The 20,248-nt window shown below is 41.8% G+C and overlaps 1 protein-coding gene across 2 annotated transcripts in view; it reads right to left on the bottom strand.

Annotated features, from left to right (window-relative positions):
• Window positions 1-20,248, bottom strand: part of REEP3 (receptor accessory protein 3) — a 98,368-nt gene that overhangs the window by 77,066 nt on the left and 1,054 nt on the right. The gene's annotated exons all lie outside the window — the stretch shown is intronic.

Below are 20,248 nucleotides of genomic sequence, written 5' to 3' on the forward strand. Positions count from 1 at the left end.
GGTATGATAAGGGGCGAGGTGTTTCCTCTCCACTGCTACAAAAATCTCCACCACACCAGCACTTGTCCTTGCCCTAGGACCACCCCTCAGAACTGTGACCCAGATCCAAGCAAGGGCAAAGCAAGAGATCCCTGCAATCCCTCTCTGATCAGCCACTTGAATCCCCCTCAGTTTGTGGGCCGGAAGCTCAGGAGGCAGCTGCTGCCTGGGGCTGAGCTCTGGACTTGCAACTGAGACCTAGCTTCTAACTCACACCGCAGTCACAGACTTTTCCTACTCACCTTCTAAGCTGTCTTTGGCGTTCATGGGTTGAGAAGTCTGGAAACTACCACAGCTGCCCGAGATTCAGTCCTCTGAGGCCTGCTCCACGTTCACTGTGGCCTGCGTGCCCACACCTAACTGCGCTCCTCTCCGCCCGCCCCCCAGCACAATATACCTTTCCAATCAACCATTCAGGTTGTCTTGGGCCGGAAATTTGTTTCACTCTGTCTTTTTGTGGGTTCTGTTGCTTTAGAATTTGTTTAGAGCCATTTTTTTACAGGTACTGGAGGGGTGTGGGGGAGAGCTAAAGCAACTCACTGCTTTCACTCCGCCATCTTGCCTCTGCCCCATCCAGTTAATATTTATGAAAAATACAGTAATACAAACACACTCTTCAAAATGTTAATATTTTCTTCTAAAATAGATTAATGTTACATGAACTAATATTTGCCTTTTTTTCTTTCTTTCTTACTTTTTTTCCCCCAGGCAATTGGAGTTAAGTGACTTGCCCAGGGTCACACAGCTAGCAAGTGTCAAGTGTTTGGTCTCAGGCTGGATTTGAACTCAGGTCCTCCTGGTACTTCAGGGCCAGTGCTCTATCCACTGGGCCACCCAGCTGACCCTACATGAACTAATATTACTGGGATCAGTTAGATCCAGAGTGAGAAACATCTATATTTGTAGCTTAAGTTATCAGTGAAATGACTTCATAGTTAGGTTATAGTAGATTTGGACTATAATAAATTAAAGGTGTTACCACAAAACCATATTGATTGGGGGCAGTGTTTAGAAAGGTACGCCTTCAGAACAAATCCTATTTATTGAGATTATCTGAACATAACTCAAATCCTGGTCTCTCTGCCTGAAGTACCTTGCCTTTGGATCATTTTTCACCCAACTGTCAAAATCATATGTCTAAATAAAGCACAGGTCTGACTATGTCTCTCCTCAGTTCAATGAACTTGAATGGCCCAAAATTAACTCAAGACCAAATACAAACTCTACCTTTTGGCACTTAAATCACTCTGCAGTTTCTGGTTCTGGCCAAATAAGACTTTTTGTGCTGTTCTTCCCATGTGACGTTCCATCCATCACCTCTGTTGCTTTGCACAGGTGATTGGTTGCCTATGCCTCGGGCACATGCTAAACCTTCCCTCTACCTCATGGAACCTCAATTTTCCTTCAAAACTCAGCTCAAATTCCATCTCCTGTGAGGCTTTATTGATCCTCCCAGCTGCTGCTTTCTCTACCAAATTACATTATATTAAATTTGAGAAACAGCATAATGTAATGGATGGAGAGCCAGCCTTGAGGCCAAGTAGAGCTGAGTTCAAATTCTGTCTCTGCCACATACTGGCTACATAGCCTGAGGCAAAGCCAGCTGGGATTCCAGGCAACTCTTTCTAAGACTATCAGTGATAAAGAGGGTGTTAAACCAACCCACCCAGGTAGAGGAAGCTTCCTCATCCAGACCTCCCCTATATGAAAGATCACCTACCTCTCCTTAAATATAAACAGCATGTGTTCACTTTCAGGCCCCCTCCATACCTTGCTTTCCCTACTTAACCAGCACCTCTACATCCTCCCCACTGGTAAACTGAACTGCTCCGTACACTCACCACATCCCCAACCTGGGGCAGTGACAGGTAAGCTTCTGAGCAGCTCCTATTTCTGCCTCACCTTCCCAGCTCTACTTTATGTCTTCCTTCATTCGAATGTAAAGGTCTCGAGAGCAAGGACTGTCTTGCCTATTTGTATCCCCAATGCTTGGCCCAGTGTGATAGTCAGTACTTAATATATGCCTGCTCTATTACCCACCCATCTGTCTATTCATCCACCCACCCATCTTTCTATCCATCCACACATCCACGCACCCATCTTTCTATCTATCCACACATCTACCCACCCACCCACAGATCTATCCATATGATGTCTCCCCAAAATAAGGTAAGTTGCTTCACGGAAGGACCTGTTTCATTTTTGTCTTTCTATCCCAGGTGCTTAGCATGGAGTCTGGACCAGAGTTAAGTCTTGGTTGAAAGAATTAAAACACCGCAAATACAGAAGACCCACAAAAACCCTGCCTCCTATCATCAGACTTCCTGCATGTCTGAACTAGGTAATAGGCTCTAAGGTGTAGGATTTTTTTTCTCTATGTTCTTCATTTGATACCCTTAGAATTATCAGATAACACCATAAATCTTGTGGAATATATAAGAAAGATCATAGATGATTTGGTCATTGAGAATTCCTTCAGTTAGATATGATTCCCTATTTGCTAAACTTCTCTCTTTTTGAACCCTTGCATGTACTTAACATATTCTGACTTTTATTGCAGGTATATACAGACATGCCTTCTTCTGTTTACAGCATCATAAGCCCCTTGAGGCCAAACGCTGTCTTTGTTTCCCTTGCACAGTGCTCTGTAGGTGGTGAACGATTAACATGTAGAGTTAATTCATCCTCAGAACACAGGCTTTTCTACAGTGTTTTCTCATTTCTTTGAGGTATGCAGTAATTTAAATATATATATACACATACACATATATGTATGTATTTGCTAAGTGCTTACTATGTGCCAAGTGCTGTGCTAAGTGCTGGGGACAGAAGTACAAAGAAGGAAACAATGCTTAGCCACAAGGTGCTCACATTCTGATGGGGGACAGAAGAAGCCCGTGTGAAAATGCACCCAGCACGAATACAATGTTAATGTGTGTATATGCTTATACTTATTTCCACTCCTACCCTCCCTTGGTTAAATACAAGGCATTAGGAGTCAGGGGGTGGGGGGGGAGGTCGAATCAGTAAAGGCTTCCTATACAAGACTGGGCCTGAGCTGAGTCTTAAAAGGCGAGCGACTTTGAGATAAAAGTGAGGAGGAAGTGAATTCCAGGCTTGAGGGATGATGAATGCAGAGACATAGAAACTAGACATAGAGGATCACGTGGGAGAAAAGGCCAGTTTGGCCAGATTAAGGAATATAGTATGGGAAGGAGTGTCTAGAAAGGCAAGTTGGGTTCAGGTTCTGTCAGGCTTTAACAGCTAAATGGAGAAGTTTAGGCAATAGGTAGTCTCTGGAGTTGACTGAGCAGGTGGGTCCCAAGTTCAGAGCAGTGCACAAGTAAAATTATTTTGGCAACTGATCTGGTGTGAGGGAGAATGAGAAGTGCCCCTATTATGTCTGCAGCAAGGACTTTAAGTTACATTAAGGTTTCAAAAGAAAGTTCCAAAACTATTATATGGTATACACTTAACAATCCAGTATTCAAAAGGTTTAAAAATTGCATATAAACAGCTGGAATGATCCCCTACCTCTGGCAGCAGGTACTAAGTCTTTTTCTCTACAAAATGAAATGAAATAAAATAAAATAAAATAAAAAAAAAACAAACCAGATCTTTTCTTTCACTACTACAAAATATTATATGCATCAATTATATATGAATGAAATAAACACAAAATATTTTTAGTTTAATTCTCTTTTAAGAATTTCCTCTTCCAAAGTACTATGAGATGTTATAGCAAACAATGCTATCACAGACTTTCAAGACGGGGGAGCAGTTAGGAAAGCCAATAGTTTATCCAAGTGACTAAATAAAAATAAATTCACAGTTCTACCATTGAAAGAAACTTTAAAAGACTCTTTTTAAAAATTTTTTTTTAAATTTTTAGGCAATTGGGGTTAAGTGACTTGCCCAGGGTCACACAGCTGGTAAGTGTCAAGTGTCTGAGGGCACATTTGAACTCAGGTCCTCCTGATTTCAGGGCCGGTGCTCTATCCACTGCGCCAACTAGCTGCCCCCAAAACAGACTCTTTAAGAGAAAAACCTTTTCAAAACAAAATGTTTAGCTCTTAACAAAAGCTGAGCATAGGAAAGAGTGACCTTTAACAATGGCAAGGCAAGCAAAGTCCAGGCATGACTAACCTCAGCGAGCTAGTTAGAAAACTTCCCTGGCTGACAAATGAGAGAACCTGAGGAAGCCAGAAGGGAAAAGGCAGCCTTCAGATAAGATTTACTAGTGGTCAGGACTTTGAGAGGGCAGCTGAGACCTTTCCGGTCAGGCCCCGATCCTAAAGAATTCTAACTAGCTCCCACGCTTTTTTTTTGTTTTTTTGCATAGACATTGGATGTAGTTAAGTTTCTCGTAATGTGCAAAAAAACCTCTGTACCCCGATGATGAAATTGGGGAATGGTTTGAATTGAAGAACTATCCACTCAACTCCTGTCATGGGAGAGGCTCACAATTCTAAATAATGGTTAAGGTTCAAACTTCAAGAGTGCCTCCATGATAAACAAATCTCCACAGGGCCCTGAGGCTTGAAGTTTCCTTCCCTAGACCTGCCAGTCTTTGACCTGCTTCTTCCAATCATTCTGACAATATCATTGGTACCCCAAACAATCATCGGAAAGGCGTAGTACTCCTCCATTAGGTCACTACAGGAAGATGGTGCCGGGAAGAGTGTAAATGTGCCCACCGTCAAACATGTGCTTCTGTCCCACCTCGGCCTCTTACCTTGGTAGGCAATCTCTCCATGACAACAGCTGGGGTCTGATGTCCTCATCCCATGGCCTCTTCGAAGCAAGAAGGGGCTCAAGTTGACTTCTTAGCTCCAAACATTTCATGTCCGTCTTCTCTTTTTCCTCTGGATGACTGACATTCTCTCTGACAAATCAGTCCTCCCCTTAACGCAGAGGTGGGGAAAACTTTGGCCTCGAGGCCACGCGTGACCATCTAGGCCCTGAAGTGTGGCCCTTTGACTGAATCCAGACTTTACTACCTTAACTTCTTCCAATCCTTTTCTCCTCTTTTTTTAAAAAAGGTGACTCCTTTCCTCCATTTCACTGTCCCAGTGAACTAAGAAGGAAGAGATGTCTTCTGTGAGGTCCTTTAGTTTCTTTCGAGGATGGGGGCCAGTCTGCCCTTTGGTTATAAACAGCAGTCACCTGGTCATGCCTGAACTACAAAAATGATGTGATGCCCTCCATGACAAACGTCTCCCTGCTCTTCCACCTTCCTGGGAGCGAGAGGCTGAGGCTTTGCTCTTTTTTCGCTGCTTCAGCTCAGTTCTCTTGCTCAGCTCTCAGCTCCTGCTGTGCTGGAGATGTGCTCTGTGTGTCCATGGAAGATTTGAATGCCAAACTTTTCACTCTTTTCACCTTTTTTAATAGTTCAGTCTCATTAGAGCCATAATCAACTGCTTCTCCCTTCTCTTACTCCTGCCTCTTCTACATTTCAAGGGCTTCACATGGTCTAGTTCTTCCATCTTGTCCTCAGATCCTTCAGCTTCTCTTCAGATTTTTCCAAATTCCCTTTCCCCCCAAATCTAAACTTATTCATAATTCCAAAGCCTTCCAAATTACCTTCACAATTCCTCTTCTTTCAGAATCAGAAAACAAAATGTACTGATGGCAGCCTTCTAATTCTTACAAAGGGTGAAACTCTTAGTAACAGAAATGAGATCAGTCTAAGTACTCATTCACATTGCAAAAACAAAATAGCTGTAAGTACCTACTCTCAGGTGTTGGTGACACATGGCCAACCAAAAGGCCTGATTACTAGGCTCTTTAAAATGGATGGACAACTGGCTGGGCCCAGAACTGAGTAGGAAGAGGAGAGCAAGCTGTATCACATCTGACCCACAGATCATAAAATCCTATCTCGACAACAGTGCTCTACCTACCAGTGATGCTTTCTGGTTGCAGATCATGAGCCTCCACAATCTCAGGAAAATCAAAACTGCCAAAAACTCAAAAGAGAAATGGAAGGTGGCCTGGCAGATATAAGCAGGCTGCAAAGGAAAACAGCAATGACTTGTCAGGAAAGAGCAAGAACATGTAGTACTGGGGGACAAAAAAGGGAGTAGAATGTTGGCCGTGGGAGTCAGGAAGACCAGAATTCAAATCCTACCCCAGACAGATAACAGGAAAATATGAATTTGCAATGTACCTAGGCAGCACAATTGTGAAATCTTCTCCAGTTGCACTGAGCTGCTTGTGAATAGACATGGAGAAAGCGGAAAGTGGGAGCTGTCTAGGGCTAAGGCTTGTCAAAAGATGAGCAGCAACATGGCAACAAGATAAAGGATTCAAGAGATGGAGGTGGCATAGAAATGAAAAGGTGAATTATTGGATTGGGGTTGGAGAGAGAGGAGAGTAAACTCAGAGCAGGACTAATGGCCTCAGAAAATAGAGGGGTGGAGGGGATGAAGAGGATGAAAAGCAGGTTTGGGGGGGGTGGAATTTTAGGTGATGGTCAGATACAAAAATGGCAGGGTTTCCAATTAAGGAAGTGAAGGGCTTGTGGGTAATGGCATGGTCTGCTGTGTCATCATCCCTACAAGTGGCAGAGAAGCAGGTCACAAGAACTAAGGAGGCTGAGGAAACAGGAGGGCAGGGTGAGATTTGAAGGGAGATGATGCATGAGATTAAAGTCCCCAAGGAAAAGGGCAGGAGTAGGGGAGAAGAGGGAGCTACTGGGCCAGGTGGTAAACTCATGAAGAATGACTTGACAGTTGGTATACATCACACACTATAATTTTGATAGGATGGAAACTTAACTGAACAGCTTTCTAAAAAGGAAAGGTTACTTAAAGAGGCAAAGGGAGTCTGAATGGTATTGTGGAACAAGGAGTGTCCAGACTCCTCCTGCAGGCCCAGAGTGACAGAGATATGAGGGAAGATCTAGCCAGTGCTAGTGAAATCAGCTAGTGATGAAGGATCTTCAGAAGGGTGCCAGATCTCAGGGAGAGCAATGGTATGGGCATCACTGGAGGGATCACAGATCCACATGGGTACTGACATTTATGGTTTAGGAGACAAGTGTCAGCTCCTCCAAGCAATTAACCTAGGAAGCCAGGAAGGAATCTTAGTTCCAAAGTGGCTCTTGTGAGTAACTATACCAAATGCTTTAATGAGGTTCAGGCATGACATCTACAGTATTACTTTACTCCATGACTTTTGCAATACATGCCAGATGACCAATCAACTTGACATGGGGAGTCTCGTCCTTTACAGATGAGCAACAGGGCTGATAGGTAAAGAAATTTACAAATTTTTAAACGTATTCAGTCTATTAAGTTTCTATGGAAGAAAAGAATTGTTATTTATATGTTTACAATAAGGCCATCATATTATCTATAACAGCTATCATTTATATAGTTCTTTGAAGGTTAAAGTCCTTTACATGTTATTTCATTTGAGCCAAACACTCTGAAAACTTTATTAAAAATTAAATTAGCATAAAAGTCTCTTAAATTAGTATAAAAGTCTTTATTCCAAGAATAAAGCAGTCCATCCAAATCTGAAGCCTCAAATTCATAATATTCCCTGAATCCAAATCCAGTTGATTGCAGAGGGCTGTTATAATTGATTAAACCAAAGCATCATTATGAAAATTGTGGCTTCTTAGCAAAAGTGAAATAAGAAATTTTTTTTAGCTTTTTTAATTAATTAATTTTTAGTTTTCAACATTCATTTCCACAAGATTTTGAGTTCCAAATTTTCTCCCCATCTCGCCCCTCCCCCCATCCCAAGACAGCATGCATTCTGAATATCTCTTCCCTCAATCTGTTCTCCCTTCTATCACCCCCCCCTTCTCTTATCCCCTTCCCTTTCTATATTCCCATAGGGCAGGATAGATTTCTATACCCCACTGTCTGTATATATTATTTCCCAGTTGCTTGTAAAAACAATTTTTAACATTTGTTTTTAAAGCTTTGGGTTCCAAATTCTCTCCCTCCCTCCCTCCCTCTCCACCCAGCCTCTTTGAGATGGCAAGCAACTTGATATAGGTTATACGTGTACAGTCATGCAAAACACTTCCATAGTAGTCATGTTGTGAAAAACTAACTATCCCATCCTCTGTTTATTCTGTTCTCTCTTTGGACCCTGTCTCTCCTCAGAAGTGTTTGCTTCTGATTACCCCTCCCCCAGTCTGCCCTCCCTTCTGTCATTCCCTGGTCTCTTCTCCCTTTCCCTTCTACTTTCCTGTAGGGTAGGACAGATTTCCATACCCAATTGAGTGTGTATGTTATTCTCTCCTGAAGCCAAATTCAATGAGAAAAAGATTCACTTATTTCCCTCACCTTCCCCCACTTCCCCTCCACTGTTTTGCTTTTTCTTCTCTGTTTTATGTGAGATAATTTACCCCATTCTACCTCTCCTTTTCTCCTTCTCCCAGTATAATCCTCTCACCCTTTAATTTTACTTTTTGATATCACCCCTACATCTTCACCTCACCTGTGCCCTCTATCTATACGTATTTTTTCCCTCCAACTACCCTAATACTGACAAAAGTCTCATGAGTTACAAATATCATCTTTTCATGTAAGAATGTAAACAGTTCAACTTTAATAAGTCCCTTATGATTTCTCTTTCCTGTTTACCTTTTCATGCTTCTCTTGAGTCTTGTATTTTAAAATCAAATTTTCTATTCAGCTCTGTTCTTTTCATTAAGAATGCTTGAAAGTCCCCTATTTCACTGAATGTCCATTTTTTCCCCTGAAGGATTATACTCAGTTTTGCTGGGTAGGTGATTCTTGGTTGCAATGCTATATCCTTTGCCTTCCAGAATATGATATTCCAAGCCCTGCAGTCCCTTAATGTAGAGGCTGCTAAAACTTATGTTATCCTGATTGTGGTGTTTTTTGTTTTTTTTTTTGGCTAGGTGATGGCGTTAAGTGACTTGCCCAAGGTCACAGCTAATAAGTGTTACGTGTCTGAGGCCAGATTTGAACTCAGATCCTCCTGAATCCAGGGCTGGTGCTCTATCCACTGCGCCACCTAGCTGCCCCCATTCTGATTGTGTTTCCACAATACTTAAATTGTTTCTTTCTGGCTGCTTGCAATATTTTCTCCTTGACCTGGGAACTCTGGAATTTGGCTACAATATTCCTAGGAGTTTTCCTTTGGGGATCTCTTTCAGGAGGTGATCTGTGGATTCTTTCCATTTCTATTTTACCCCCTGGTTCTAGAATATCAGGGCAGTGTTCCTTGATAATTTCTTGAAAAATGATGTCTAGGCTCTTTTTTTTCATCATGGCTTTCAGACAGTCCAATAATTTTAAAATTCTCTTTCCTGGATCTATTTTCCAGGTCAGTTGTTTTTCCAATGAGATATTTTACATTGTTTTCTATTTTTTCATTCTTTTGGTTTTGTTTTATAATGTCTTGATTTTTCATAAAGTCACTAGCTTCCAATTGCTCTATTCTAATTTTTAAGGAAGTATTCTCTTCAGTAATCTTTAGGACTTCTGTTTCCATTTGGTCAATTCTGCTTTTTAAGGCATTCTCCTCATCGGTTTTTTGGACCTCTTTTGCCATTTGGATTAGGCTATTTTTTAAGGTGTTAATTTTCTTCAGTATTTTTTTGAGTCTCCTTTAGCAAGCTGTTGACTTGTTTTTCATGATTTTCTTGCATCAGTCTCATTTCTCTTCCCAATTTTTCCTCTACTGCTTTTACTTGCTTCTCAGAATCCTTTTTTGAGCTCTTCCATGGCCTGGGACTGATTGATATTTTCCTTAGAGGCTTTGGATGTAGGAGCTTTGACTTTGTTGTCTTCTTTTGGTTGTATGTTTTGATCTTTGTCACCAAAGTAAGATCCTGTAATCTGAGTTTCTGCGCTGTTTGCTTATGATCCCAGCCAATTATTTGACTTTTAAACTCTTTGTTAAGGCAGAAGTCTGCTTACAGTGTGGAGAATGTACTGTCCCAAGCTTTCATGGTTTTGTGCAGCTATTTTCAGAGATACTTCTAGGGACCTGTAAGTTTTCAGTTCTTCCAAGGTAGTATGATCAAAGGTGAGGTATTTATTCCTTTCCTGGCCTGTGCTCTGGTCTATGAGTGACCATAAGCACTCTTTTCTGCCTTGGAACTGTGAGGAGGATTTCCTCTCCACTGCCACTACAAGCTCTACCATGGCAGCACTCCTTCTCTCCCTAGGACTGCCACCCAGAACTGTGACCCAGATCCAAGCACAGGCAAAGCAAAAGAATCCTGCACCAGCAAAGAGATCCCTGCAGTCCCCCTCTGATCATCCACTCGATTGCCCCTCCGTCTATGGGTCCAGAGCTCCGGAAGCAGCTTTTGCCCCGGGGCTGTGTGGGGACTCACACACACCTTTCCTATTGACCTCCTGAGTTGTCTTTGGTGTCTGTGGATTGAGAAGGCTAGAAACCACCACAGCTCCCCTTAATTCAATCCCCTGAAGACTGCTCCAGGTTTTGCTAAGGCCGGGTCTTTGCCTACTCAGTGTGCACAGTATAAGCTGAACTGCGCTTGCTCTTCTCCCAGCCCAGCGCAACAGACTTTTCCTGCCAACCTTCCAGATTGTCTTGGGCTGGAAATGTGTTTCACTGTCTTTTTTTTGGGTTCTGCTGCTCTAGAATTTGTTTAGAGCCATTTTTTACAGATATTTGGAGGGGTTTGAGGGAGAGCTCAAGAAAGTCACTGCTTTTACTCTGCCATCTTGGCTCCACCCCAAGAATTTTAAATTAAGCACTCCAAGGATATAGTTGCAATTAATTACCATGGATAAGGTTCCCAAATTACAACGAAGACACCAATATTCTACCTCTGTACAGTTACGGAATTCTGTTTTCCTAGCTCAAAAATCTAATAGGAAACATCCCTTCCTTCTAGAAGGCACACAAATAAAACAAAAAAGGTAAAGAAGGGAATTTAATTAGAAACACTCGTTAGACTTTTGGAAATTTTTAGGGATATGCCAAGGTTCAGGTCAACAAAACATTAGATTCTAAAAAGCTGAAACCCTGTGGAGGCAACACTAGAGTGACCCCCCAGAGGATATTGTCCCCATTGCCCTTTTTAGGCCAACACTGTTCATGATTTTCACTTTGAGGAAAAAAAAAAGGTCAGATGAGAACACTTAGAAACTTTTGGTCAAATTCCACCTGGAAATACTGTTTGAATTTGTAACTGAATGTCATGATTTTGTGAGAACCTGTATTACAAACTTTTAAACTCAAATCTCAACAGTCACCTCTTTCTTTCATCTCTATTAAGGTTTTTGCCAATGTACACTACAAGAACTGATTTTCAAAATGACATGTACATGATAATTAGGAAATGGAATACTTCTATTCTGAATAATTCCTGCTCAGCCTGGCTTAGGTACAACCCTGTCCCCTGCCACTGCTGCCTCTCCAGATTCTCATCTTAATCCTTTTACAAGGTTTCCAATAGACTTTCCACAAGGTTCTGCCCATGTTCTTGCGGCCTTCTCATCCTTTTAGTGTTTGGGACATACATCAATTGTGGGAGGCTAGTGGGCACCACAGTATACATAAGGTAGACAATAGTTAGGAAGGTAAGTTCGAATCTGGCCCCAGACGCTGACTTGCAGTGGGCAAGTCTCTTCATCTCAGTCTGACTCATTTACCTCAACTGTAAAATGGGGATAACAGAAGCATCTGCTTTGCAGGGTTGTGAGGTTCAAGTGAGATAATGTTTGCAAAGGGCTTGGCCCAGGGCCAGGCACCCAGCCGATGTTACAGAACTGTGAGTCGTCATTGTCATCTTCCCTTCTTCTCTCACTCTTGTGTTTCATTCCTATCTTGCCCACTTCCCTGTCCAGTCACATGCATCTCTCCTCCTTAGGAGGTACACTTATCAGGTACACTATTTTCTGTATACAAGTCATTATTGATGACATACAGTATGGCTTATGTGCAATTTCAGTCATTTTGACATCTTGTTTTTCCCAGACTATGAGAAGCTCAGAACAGGAAAGGACCCCAAAGGCCCTTTTGCTTCTAGGAAAAATACAAACTTTAAATTCTTTCACAATCTGCGCCAGGCTACCTGGCTTTACAGTTAGTCAGCCAATCAATATTTAGCAAGTGTCTTCTAGGTGCCAGGCACTGTGCTAAGCAAAAAGAAGCAAAAGGCAGTCACTACCCTTAAGGAGCTTACAATCTAATGGGAGAGACAACATGAAAATTTTTATACCAACCAAGTTCTAGACAGGATAAATAGGACATAATTAACACAAGGAACACACTAGAATTAAGAGGGTTGAGGAAGGCTTTCTGGAGAAGGTGGGTTTTTGGTTGGGATTTGAAGGAAGCCAGGGAAGTCAGTAATTGGAGCAGAGGAGGAAGGGTGTGGGGCCATGGGATAGAGTGCCTTGTCTGAGGAAGGCATGGTCTCCCTGAATCTTGCAGGAAGTGAGGGGTAAAAAGACTGGAAAGATGGGGAGGTGGTTATGAGGAGCTTCTGGAAATTTACGTATTCCCATTGGCCTGCAGGCTCTTGCCCAGACCTGCTATTCTATTTGCGGGGAACCTGCCTTGGCACAGACTGCCTGTCCCCAGGTCTCAAATGCATGAAGGATTCATCCTTCCATCAGGAATGTGGAGTTCCTAGCTCTGCTCAATCCCCAAAGGAGGGTACCTTACCTGCCTCTTGCCCCAGGTGCAAAACTTCATAGTTCTGGCTCATACATCATATCATACTTCTCAGGCCCCCAAATAGAACATGAAGGTTCAATATCTACTTTAGCCAATTTTCTTGATTACTTAAAATATTAATTCTCATTTACTGTTCAAATGACAGCCTTCCTTTATCTTCATAAGTATGACCTTTTATAATGTCTTCCAGTTGAGTTACTATTTTCAGCTATATATTATTTTTTGATAAGGCATTAGCACCATATTAAACAAAATATAAATTACCTGAAAAGAACTGTTTACAGATGAACCAGGAAACACCACTGCATCTCAGAAGTTTGAAGGTATCAGTAAAACATCAAAGGAGCACTATATTGCGTGTTCTCACACAAAATAAAATACTTGGCATTTACATATTGAATATATAAAGCAACAGTTTTGGTAACTAGAGCAGGCAAGATGCACCCACCATCAATGAAATACAGAAAAACGTCTTTATTTTCTTTATGTATTTCTTTCTGGAGTTTCAAATATTCAAAAATAAAATATACTGAGTAGTTTATTACAGCATGCTTCTAAGTAAGAGGGAGTGGTAATCCCTATAAAATCAAAGTCAATATTAGTGCTTCAATGAATTTCCACCAGGGTCACAGAGACCAAGGATCATGCCAGATAATCGTAGAAGAGATAAAGATGACATCGGAAAAGGAGAAGGGAACCATCCACCCTGTTGCTCCCCATCTGCTACAAGACTATTTAACAATGTCTGCAGTGAGCCTACATTGTACCAGCTGACATAAGAATGCTTTTATGCAAACAAAAAAGAGCTATTTTATCTATTATTGAAAAGTCCATAGAATCCTAAATATAACTCTCAGATAGATGCAACTTTGTTATTTTATCCCCATCTTGTAGTGAGTTGCCCAAGTCACGAGGGGCCAAGTGTTTGGGGAGGCATTTGAAGTCAGGTCTTCCTGACTCCAAGCTGGGTATTCTACCTCCAAATGGCTATTTGCTATTGCTATGATCTTTAGGGCAAATATCTCCACTACCATCTTTTCCCTCTGTTGTTCTACCAAAATTTTCCTTTTATCAACAGTAAAGAATGCCAACCGACGGGGTCTTCCCATTAGTTCCTCTCCAAGGCTGGTTAAGAAGAGATGTTCATAGGAACACTTTATTTCTGCCTGGTATGTACACATTAAACATTCAATTAATCAATCAGTGATCATTTATTAAGTGTCTATGAGGAGCCAGGCATTGTTCAAGGCACTGGGGATACAAATACAAAGAATGAAACAATAACTATTCATAATGAACCTACATTCCGATGGGGGAAATAACAAGTACACAAAAAATATTCAACACAAATATAAGGTGAATAAATTCAAATATGTACAAAGTCTTTAAATCCAACCTAGTTCGCGAGGGAGGACACTAGTAGTTGAGATCAGGAAAGGCTACATGAAGAAGGTAGAGCCTAAGCAACATTGTAAAGGATGAGAAGCGCTCTACAAGGCAGAGATAAGGAGATAATGCCTGTAGGTGATCAAGGTTTGAGATGAACTATATAATGATATCTAGCTCACACTTACACAATTCTGCTATGGTTAACATATACATTCAAAAACATTAAGTGGCCTTCCCTATAAACGAGCAAAATTCAATTTACAAGTTCAATACAAATTTTATCATCTGAGATTCTCTCGCCATGCCACCCACCCTGCCAAAGCCTCCAGCCTCCTACAGGGAGCAAATAAGCCACATGGCAGGCATAAGCAATCATGGAATGTTAGGGTTACACGGGACCACAGAAGTCCCTTTGGTTCACTTAGTGGTCCTGCTTCCAGTTCAGCCCAGCCCACCCTCACAGCCATCAACCTGAGAAGCAAGTCTTGTAGAGAAGGGGGCAGCCACCCCTACCAAATGTCACCACTGCTGCTCCCAGAGCTGGCAGGCCGGCCAAGCTGAGGCACGAAGGAGAGATAGGGGGCAGCTCAAACCACTACCACCTCCACCTTGACCACCACCACCTCCCCATAGACCCTGATGAGAGCAGCCCAGGCCTCTGAACCCAAGAACCTTGCGAACAGCCAGGCTTCCAGCCCTGTGCCCTCAGCCATCCTCTCGGCCCTGTCCAATGGTTCAAATGGTTCTGCATCAGAAATGAATATGATTTTATTGGTGTACTTGACATTAAAGAAGAGGCATTTCCATCTGCTTTGCTGCAGCACCCAAAGGACTCTGGCACCTTTCCATATGACTTGTAGCTGAAACTTTCCCTAGGCAGGGTCTCCCTCCACCAGAATAGGAGCTCTCAGAGAACAGGGACAGTCTTCCTCTTCTCTTTCTATCTCCCTGCAGGGCTTAGCACAGTGCTCTGCACATAGTAAGCACGTAACAAATGCTTTCTTCATTTATGGACTCATTCATTAATTTGTACCCGAAAGATTGCAGTCCTAGCATCCCTGACAGATTATCACCAGCCTCAGCTTGAATTCCTCCAATGATAGGGAGCTCACTGCTTTAAGAGAAGTACTGTTCATGGTTGGAGAGCTGTAACTGTTAGAAAAGTATTCCTTATGCTTAGTCAAAACTTAGCAGCTGGTTCTGGTTCTGCCCTTTGGGATGACATGGAGCCAATCTATCTCCCCTTCTGCATGGAAGTCATTAAAATGCTGGAAAACAGTCATCACGTCTACTAAGCATTAATCTCTTCCCTTATCCAAATATCTGCAATCTCCTCAAAAGCATAAATCATCTCTTTTGGCATAACACATACTCTAATCTAAAGATCTCAATTAATGATTATGTTAATGGAAATTATGAGTTGTGGAGGGTAAATTAAATGTCCCACAGACATTTAATATGTCTGTGAGTCCCACAGACCCACCAAACCCTTTCTGCAAGTGATTTACATTTGGTGAGGGAAAGGGAAAAAGGGATTTATATGTGCTCTCTCCTCCAATAAGATGTAAGCATTTGGAGGGAAGTGATTTTTCCTATTCACTCTATTTGTGTCTCTGTGCCAAGCACCATGCCTGCCTTGAAAGGGGTTCGTGAAAAATGCTTTTCTATCAATGACTTTCATGGCACTAGAGAAGGGCCCCAGGACTATTTAGGGGTTCCTCAGACACCATCTCCTCCAGTCCCCTGACAATCTCCAAGCTCTGAAGGAGATGGGTGGGGGCCTGCGGCCTTTTGTTTACGTGCCCTCCAGGGCCTCTTAGTGGGCCCACTGGCAGCTTGTCCATATCAGGACTACAACATGGAAACACCAGGGCTTTGTGGGCCTGTTCTTTCCCCTTCTTTCCCAAGGTAGCTTCATATCATTGCCAACAGGCCATACTTTTAAAAAAGGAACAATGTGGTAATAAAATACTCTAGGTTCCTTCCTCTTGCCAGAGCCAACTGCCATCCTGCTGAGACTGGAGAGATTAAGTCAGTCTGTCTGTAGACTTGAAAATGGAATATGTCACCTTAGGTACAAGCCACACTTACTCTCTTCCTTGGGGTGTGTGTGTGTGTGTGTGTGTGTGTGTGTCCACACACAAGTGTGTTAAAAGTCAGCTTATTAAGATAACATCAGAATTACACATTCTACCCATGCTTCAAGGCCTGCTTCACGCATTTGATAGGCATTCATTAAGCTCCTATTATGTGCTAGGCATCTGGGTACAAAAGTCAAAAGAAAGAGTCACTATTCTCAGGGAGCTTACACTCTCTTCAATTACTTTCTCCATGTCCATGAGGACTTATAAGACCCCTCTATGGCTCAAACATCTTTCTGAACAGATCATGAATCCATCTGATCATGGATCAAACATACTGCTCTGAAAGAAATGGAAACTCATTAGAAATAGCACATTAGATTACTCTTATAGTGCCAGATACTTACATGTTCCTTTTTAAGTTTAGAGGACAAAGGCTTTTATGCAATTGCTACCACTGGACACCTTGGCCTTGGTTTTGGAATGGAAGAAAAAACCCTAGGTCCTACATAAACTTAAGTAGCTAAAAAATTCCAGCACAATAAACATTCTTTTTTATTCTATCTGTCACCTAAGTACAATTAGAGCCAGAATAGGCTAGTGAGTTAGACATTTTCTGGCTGCAGATGGGCTTAGAACTTGTGGAAATTTTCAAGAAAGTGAAATATTAACCTGTTATGTCAAATTGTCTACAAGGTGACACAGAAGTCCCCTGAATGCTACCTTCATTCATTTCTCGGGATTATGGAGTCCTGGACAGGAAACTGGTGTCTGAGAAGGGGATTTGGCTTTTAGGATTCCAGCTTAAGATACAGGAATAAAGAGTTTTTGCAAAGGGGCACTATTAAGTTCAACGAGGACTGGGAAAAACATATTTTGTCTTAGAGATACTGATCTTGGGGGATGGTTGGTGTTTTGTTTTGTTCTGTCGTTATACCATGTTTATTTCCCTCTGACTCTCCATTCTGTAACAAGGAAGAATTGTTAGACTGCAATATCTAACCAATATCTGACTGTGTAGGATAAGGCTGTCATAGGTTTAATAATTTGGTTTCTGTGGTCAGGGTTGGTCATTCCAACGACTGAGACTTAATTTGCGTGTGTGTGTGTGTGTGTGAGATATGGCTATTGAGAACCTGGATTTCTTAAGAAAGCTGCCTTTTTATATCCTTGGCCTATTTGTGAATTAAAAAATGGCTCTTCTTCTTATAAAATATATTCATATCCTTGTGTAACTTAGAAATCAGATATTTAGCAAGGAAACTTGCTGCAAAGATTTCTCCCCCAGCAATTTCTCCTCTAATTTTGAGTGATTTTTCAAAAATGCAAATGCTTTAAAAAATTCAATGTGATTACAACTGTTCATTTTATCTTCTGTGATTTTCTGTATTCCTTGTGTTTGGTAGGAATGGGTCTGATGTCAGAACCCTGTTGATTCAGGTTCAATTTTGAGATAAAAGAAGGCACTTGTAAGTTACAGAGTAGTTAACAAAAGAAGATTTATTTTGCCCTAACAGAGCAAAGATACGCAACAAGGATATAGGTACTTGCCTTCTATAGACCTAGACTAGCTGTTTCCATATGGAAACATGTCTAGTAGGCCAGAGAGGGTGTGATAACTCCACAGTCTTTGGACATTCACCAAGTTAGAAATTCCACACTGATTCCATGTGAGACTTTTTAGGCTCTAAAGTGACCAGGAAGCTGGCTCAAAAGAAGGGCCAATTAGGTCCCAAGGACAGCTTTGTTACTTTTGACAGAAGAGCAAATTCCCTATTTTTTTGGGGGGGTGGGGGGAAAGTGGGAGTTCAAGAGAGAGATCAGTAAAAAATACTGGTCCTATCACACTTTGTGAATTGTTCAATTATCCATAGTTCTGAAAGTAAATTAATTCCTTGGTCCTCTAATTTGTTTATGTGACATTTTATATCTAAGTCAAGCATCTGTTTCCGTGCTTAATTAAGTGCTTAATTTACACGCAAAAGAGGGAAGAAGATAGTTCCTTTAATACTAGGGATGGGTGAGTTTAATGTTGATTCCTGTCAGAATTGTAGAATTCACAGAACAGTCTGTGAATATTTGGAAGGGGAAGCCGTGAACACTGAGATGGCACGGCTTCACTGAGCACTCATCATGCCAAACTAACCTTATTTCCTTTACTGACAGGGTTCTTAGAAGAGCAGATCAGGGAAATGTCACCCACATTTTTTACCTGGCTTTCACCAAGACATCTGACATGTGTTTTTATTTTTTCCTTCCTGGTGTCAGAGCTCCGACCCCCCCCCCCCCAATCCTCTTGGTCCTGTCCCCAGATTCAATTTATAATCTAGAGAGAGAACAAAGATGCAGAAAAAAATGTCAAGAGGACCCAAACCTCTTCTCTAGTGAACTCCACACTTCTTGACTTTCAGGTTTTGAGGCAAAGTTTTCAACTGTCACTTCAGAAATGCAGTTCTGATAACTAAATGATTTTAGGTAGAAGAAAATAAGCCTGTGGACTATTTATTACAAGATGTGGAGATGTGGACTACATAATACTGTAGCTGGTTGGATGCAGAATGGCTGAATTCTCAGAAACAGTCTATGGTCATGGGACCTGTGTCTACTTGAAGAGAGGCCACTATTGAAGATTGTAGGCTGGCTGTTGTCTTCCAAGTTCTGGTCAATAACTAAATCACTGACAACAAATAAAGTCCCCAGTGGAACACATATCAAATTCTGGATGACACAAAAGTGTAAAAGAGAGAAGACTTACTGGATAATGGGGGGGGGGTGTCAAAAAGACCTCAAGCCCCTGAAAGTCTTGCCTATAATAATCACATAGGAAGAAACTTAATTGGACACATTTTAAGTCCTAGACTTTGGTTCCAAGGCAAATATACAATGAGGGGAGGGGGGACATAAGCAAAGAACACTTCCCGTGAGAATACCTAAGGCTATTACCCTCCCTCATTACCTCTGGTCAGATTTGTTGCTACAGTTTTCTAACTGTTCTCTCTGCCTCAAGCGTTTTGTTGATCCATCACTTAGACAGCAGCCAAAATGATTTTCCTAAAGTGCAAGTATGATCATGGCTAAAGTCCTGTCTTCTGTTAGAAGCCTTTCCCAGTCCCCTTTATTTCCAGGGACTTCCCTCTATTGATTATTTCCAGTTCATCCAGCCTGTAGTTTGTTTGTAGAGTTGTTTGCTCATGTCTCTTCCTCTAAACTGTCAGATCCTTTTAATCGGGGCCTGGGTTTTATCCTTCTTTTCATCCCCAGTGCTTAGCACAATGTCTATCACATAGTAAATGCTAATAAATATTTTAATAACCGCTTCAGTTTTCTAAGCATCCTCTAAAAACGTATCAAAAGGTCTTAGAGTTAAAACAAAGACTATCTCAAACAGGATGGTCACCAGATGTACATGAGACTTGCAGAAACAATTTATTGCATGAAGGGGGGGTACTTCTCATAGAACCAACACAGAAATCTACAAATGTCCACAGAAACAGCTTGAAGAAGCGGTTTCTGTTATTATTATTAGGATGTGACCTAGGAGAGTGAAAAACAAAGACAAAAAAAACCTGGCTCTGGAGCCAAAGAGCCTGGCTTCTAATACCATCTCGGAGGATGCTGCCCACATGCCCCTGAGCCAGTCCTATCTCCAGGAGCTGGAGCTTCCTTATCTGTAAAATGAAAAGGCTTGGCCTAGGCGGCCTCCAAGTCTCTTCCAAATCTACAAAAGGACCTTTTGACAACTTACTACCATTTTAGAGCTAAGTCTCAGTCTGTGACCCTGATTTCTGCAGGTGTCAATGGGAACTTAATCTATGACTTAAAAAGGCAGAACTTCATTTACTGATGGCAAACTTTATCATGTTCTCTTTAAGAAAACAGAATGAATTCAATCGGGTCTAAGATAGTTTCCCCCCAAGTACCTGGATCAAGTGCAAAGTCACTACAAATGCCACCTCGATCACTGCCTTATCTTTGCAGCCCGGCTGGACACTGTTCCCCTTTTTTGCATTCTCAGGCCTCTCCTCCGGCCCGCTGACCCTGCCTTCCCGGACCCAGATGCGGCTGCCTCGTTCCCTCGGCCTGCTGCC

The sequence above is a fragment of the Vombatus ursinus genome, unplaced genomic scaffold (genome assembly GCF_900497805.2).
Source record: "Vombatus ursinus unplaced genomic scaffold, bare-nosed wombat genome assembly UNPS02014847.1, whole genome shotgun sequence".
Lineage (NCBI taxonomy): Eukaryota > Metazoa > Chordata > Mammalia > Diprotodontia > Vombatidae > Vombatus > Vombatus ursinus.